The sequence below is a fragment of the Arvicanthis niloticus genome, unplaced genomic scaffold (assembly GCF_011762505.2).
Source record: "Arvicanthis niloticus isolate mArvNil1 unplaced genomic scaffold, mArvNil1.pat.X pat_scaffold_385_arrow_ctg1, whole genome shotgun sequence".
Lineage (NCBI taxonomy): Eukaryota > Metazoa > Chordata > Mammalia > Rodentia > Muridae > Arvicanthis > Arvicanthis niloticus.
The window spans coordinates 56,848-62,342 of NW_023046030.1; the positions used below are offsets into that span (position 1 = coordinate 56,848).

The 5,495-nt window shown below is 44.5% G+C and overlaps 1 pseudogene; it reads left to right on the forward strand.

Moving 5' to 3' along the window:
- The first annotated feature begins 1,794 nt into the window (after positions 1-1,794).
- LOC117701992 (gem-associated protein 8 pseudogene) lies at positions 1,795-2,498 on the forward strand (annotated as a pseudogene).
- Positions 2,499-5,495: the final 2,997 nt, after the last annotated feature.

Below are 5,495 nucleotides of genomic sequence, written 5' to 3' on the forward strand. Positions count from 1 at the left end.
CACTGAGAAAACCGACATCCTGTGTTGGGAGCCGACTTTTAACAGAAAGCGGCTATCAGCTTTGCAGCCATCTCAAACCATATACCCTGACGTGAGACTTGTTTTTCAACAGCCTACAACAGCTGAGCACATTCTGATATCCCACATATTTTGTTTTGCTGTTTACTGCCCCCAGATGCAAGGCGCACATGGTATCCATGCCTGCAAGGCATGCGGTTCACGTGCTATCCATGTGCTATCCATGCCATACATGCCTGTAAGGCGCACGTGGTATCCAAGCCTGCAAGGCGCACGGTGCACATGCTATCCACGCTATAGACACCTGTAAGGCTTACATCATATCTACACCTGCAAGGCACATGATATCCACGCACCTTCAATGTGGCAAAAGCCTATAAGTACCCCAGATTTCCCTTCAAGAGAGAGAATACGGGAGACAATGAGAGAGAGAGAATAAAGGAGAGAGAGACACAATAAAAGAGACTTGAGACTTGATCAGACCCTCTGTCTTGTCTCCATTCTTTGCGTCGCCTGCCCCTCCCTCTCTCTCTCTCTCTCTCTCTCTCTCTCTCTCTCTCTCTCTCTCTCTTTCTCTCTCTCTCTCGCTAGACCCGGACCTGCGGAACAGAGTGGGGCCGTTACAGTTTGGAGCCCAAAGTGAGGCTCCAGTAAGCCGTTACAGTTTGGCCGTCCAACGTGGGGGCAGCTCGGTCGTTACAATCCTGTTGGCTCTGCTCCAGGGCAGGAACTGTGTCATATGGTCCCTTTCACCACTGTGCCAGACCTAGCAAGAATTCTTTGAAGGATCCAGAATAATGAACTAACCTAGTTTGTTGCCAGATAATGGCCTCTTGTATAGACAATGTCATTATATAGACAATGTATTAGGGAGAACAAGTGAAGAAGTAGGAGGCCAGGAACATAGTTTAGGAAAAAATGTCATGGGTCAAGATATCAGCACTTAAGATTTCGAGAAGAAAATAGAAGGGAGAAATGTTTCAAAGGTATTTTGACATGATTGATTATATATAGGGAAGAGAAAATTCCAAGATTCCTTTAAAATAATTGCACACTGTGTCACATGGTACAAGGAGAAGTATAGATAGAGAAACAGGTATAGGGAGAGAATAAAATCAAGGCTTCTGGGGCTGAAGGGAATGACTCAGTGGTAAAATGTTTGTGGTGCAAGTATGAAGACCAGAGTTCAGATCCCCAGCACCATGTAAAAGCTAGGTGGGTGTAGCAGATGGCTGTAATCACAGCATTCAAGGCAGAAACAAGGGATCCTCAGAGCAAGCTGGATGTCAAATCAGTAAGCTCTGGGCTCTAGTGAGAGACCTTGCCTTAACGTATAAGGTAGAAAACAGTTGAGGAAGACATTCAGTCCTCAACCTGTGGCCTCCACGGACATGCACACATGGGTACTCTCACACACATGCATGCACACATGCAAAAAAAAGCAAGGCTTCTATTACATTGGAGATGGTGCTAGCGGACAGTGGGTACAGTGCATGCACTGAAGAGGTAGAGCCAGGCGGATCTCTGAGTTGGAGGCCAGCTTGGTTTCTAGGATATTATGTGAATATATATGAATTGGGTGATCAAACATTGAACACTACAGCTCAAAAGGAAATTTAGAACAAGAACAAATGAGGTTTTGATATTAACTAAGGTTATGTCATAGAAACTTGTTTTCTTCAATCTAGTAACACCCTATCATGCCCGCCACCCAAGGTCTTCAAGCTATGTGGCCATGAGTTCCCATTTGGACTTTTGCAGTCAGAGGTGACAGCAATGGCCTCAAAATGGAGGGCTACTTCATCTTGGTATTTTCACCCAGTATAGGCAAGATACTGGCAACATTATCATCATGCAGTGCCACCAGAATGCCTACAGAAAGTTCAGGGATTCCTATTTCACTTCTCCATGGTTCTTCCCCCATGAAGTTCTTCCCTGGAACTCTCTTGCTTATGAGGGTCGGCATCCTTGGAACTCTCAAGGCCAGCACATGGCACGGCAGGAGTCTCCCTACAGTGTTTCTCATCTCAAAAGCCCTGGGCAGCCTCTGCATAACAACAATAGAACCCAGACATCCACAGGAGAAAATGAAGCACTGTATGAAGAGGAAGAGCCGGAGTCGGATTCAGATGATGAAGTGGAGTGCGACCCGAACATTATGGAAATCACCGAGGAGCTCCACCAGTACTTCATACAGACTGAGAAGCACAGAGAAGAGAGACGGCTACAGCAGCAGCTGGACGCGGAGCGCCTGAATGACTATGGGAACAACAGACCATGGCCTGTACTTCAACCACCACAGGTCAGTGGAGCCCCCATCTGAGAAGCCCTGGGAGTGGCGCCAAGCAGAGATGAAGCACTTGTATGGGAACAGTGCTCCCAAGATCCTGCCCAGGGAGGCTGCTGTGCAGCGGAGCTTTGATAAGCACTGTGACAGAAAGCAGCCGAAGTACTGGCCTGTCATTCCCCTGAAGTTCTGAGTCCTGGGCACCGGGACCCTAGGCAATGCCTCACAGTTCCTAGCCTTTCCCTCTTTATTTCTCCTGGACATTTTTCAGAGAAAGAGGCCTGTGTACTGACATGGTGGATACAGTCTGTCAGCAGGAGGTATACATTGCCAACACAAAGAATGTTCTCTGACAAAGTGATAATTGTATGTATTGGACTGGCTCTCAGTTTTCTCTGTAACAGTCCAGTTCATTAAAATTATTGCCTAGAGATTCTGCCTATTGTTTTGCATTTTTAATTTCCTTCTTTACACTGCCTGGAATGTCATAAAAGCCTTAAGCCACATGTCATTTGTTGCTACATGTTTTAGACCAGTTTTCATACAGTGTGTGATAGCTACAAACTCTTAACTCTTCCTGCTTCCACCTCCCAAATGCTAGCTTACAGGTTTGCACCGCCCACACTGGGCTTCTGCCCACATATTTTCTCAGACTGTAGCTCTTTGGATCCCTCTGAAAATGATCCATGTAAACAGTAAGACAAGTGGCACTTGTTACTCAGCTAGGTGTCAGCCTACATGCTCTATAAGAGACCTGAGAGTAAATACTCTGGGCTTGGCAAGCCATGTTGTCTGTGTCATAACTGTCTGACCCTGTCTTCATAGCATAAAAACAGCCATTGTTACTGAATAAACAAATGAATGTGACTGTGTTTCAATAAAACTTTATTTGGAAGAAGAAGAAGAAGAAGAAGAAGAGAAGAAGAAGAAGAAGAAGAAGAAGAAGAAGAAGAAGAAGAAGAAGAAGAAGAAGAAGAAGAAGATCTAACAAAAGAGGAGTAAGGTGGAACTAATTCCCTAGAATAGATTGGTAGGAGGGAAGAGAACATTCAATAATAAGTAAAAATAAAAAAAAAAAAGGTGAGAAGTTTTAAAATGGCATTTTACACAGATCTCTCAGCATTAACTTCCACAGACAGCTAGAGTGAGATGTGGAAATATCTAGTAAGGCTTCAGATCAGTAAGAATGACTAAAGCTCTAAGTCCTATGTTGGAGGATGGATAAAAGAGCCACTGCAACAGATAAGACAGACAGACAGACACACACAGACACACACACACACACACACACACACACACACAGCTTACAGATCAAGATGAAGAAATTACAACCTATTGGAATTTCTTCTAAGAGACAGACAAGGACATCTTCTCATAATGGCTGTGTGATATCAGAGGAAGGAACAACAAAGGAAAACAGGGATAGGGTTAGAGAAACACCTCTGGGTTTGCATGGACTAAAGTTCTTGTGACTCAGGAGTTTTAGTACTTAAAAGCCAGAAAGTCTCTGCAAAATGGTGAAGGTGAATGTTAATGCCACAATATAAGCGGGGGGTGGGGGGGAGATGGTCCTCATATACAGTAGGAGCAGAACCTACTAGTACAAATAGTTAAATTACTAGTTGAATACTCAGTTTGAAGGGACTAAGCTCAGAGCTAGGCTGACTCCATGACAGGCTGTAAACTGACAGTTTGGGAGACTAGGCCTAAGTTTCTGTTTCCCAGAAATGAGAACCTAAATCCAGGAACCTGGGGATCACTCAACCAAGCTTTGGGCAGCCAATCCAAGGACACCTTGTCATCTGGCCTGAAGTAAGAATAGGTAGCTAGAATGAATAAGAGACACCCCTTTCCCCCCTGTCCCCAAACCTGGGAAGTCTTCAGAGCCCTAACCAATTGTAGAATCAGTCAGACCTCTAGAGATAGAGGTAACCAATGAAGGTAAAAGGGCACATTCCCCACCCCTTGCAGCTCCCCTAACAATAAAAGCCAGGCATGCAAGCCCACTAGGTGCCTCCATTCCTGAATGGGGAGACCCCCTGCATGCATGAAATTCTGATGAATAAATGCTCTTTGCTTTTACATACTATTTGAGTTTGGGGTAACATTCTTCAGCGATCTTGAACCCTAACAAGTTGATTATAAAATAACTATCTGGCAGAAACGAAACCACAAGTGGAAAAATTCCCAAACTTGCTCAGCGTGTGTACGTGAGTCACTATAATGCTTGTCATTTTAACAGTTGTCTGGGCTACTTGCCTGTTTCCCAGTACCAACGTCTATAAGGCATGGAACGTGCTCAATTTGATATGTACTTTTAAAAGCCAAAAGCTGAATTAAATTGACTTGTAAAATGTAAGAATTAAGTAATGTACGTAAAGCTCTCACCAAGCTCTCATCAATAAATGGTAGCTTAAAACAAGTCTCTATTATTGTATTTTAATAGGATAGTTTCTGGCTTGAACACACTCAGATGGCAATATGTATTGTTGAATGAAAAGTTCAGGCCAGAAAGGAGGTACAGAGGCAAAGCCCTTTACTGTTTGAAGATTTTATTTTCATTCCTAAATGCTATCCTCTGATTTGGTGTGACTGTTTGCATATACGTATCCAGAGAGCGAAAGAAAGGGGATAGAGAGAGGAGGGGTGGAGAAAAGGGAGAAAGAGAACACAAAAACCTCAAGCAAGCCACTGTAGAAGAGAGCTTTGAAAAGTAGGCTACCAGAAAAAACAGAGGCTGAGCTCTTGCAGGGGTCTCACTGAGAATCTTGGTATTATGTATTTTCAAATGCTTGTCCACTGGGTGGCGGACGTCTAACATCAGAATTATTTCTAATCCGTTTGTATTTTTCTCAGAACACCCACACATGGCTTATTAAGTGAAGAAAAATCAAACCTTGTAGATCGTTTTTAAAACTTTCAACCTGGACAACAGGGTTCAAATGAAAAAGGGTGGGAAGGGCTGGAAAGAGGACCAGCCCGCTGCGGAAGGAGGAGCACAAAAGTACTAAACTACAACTCCCAGGAAGCCACGCGCTGGCTCCAGATTGTACGCTTGCGCCTGGGTCTTCACGGCCGGCTCAGGATTTCAGGGAGTGAAGAGAAGGTGGGGTGTGCACACTGCTGCCGCACCCACGTCCCTTACGGCCGCCACACCCTGCAGAGCCGTGAAGGTTCTAATCTATTTGAA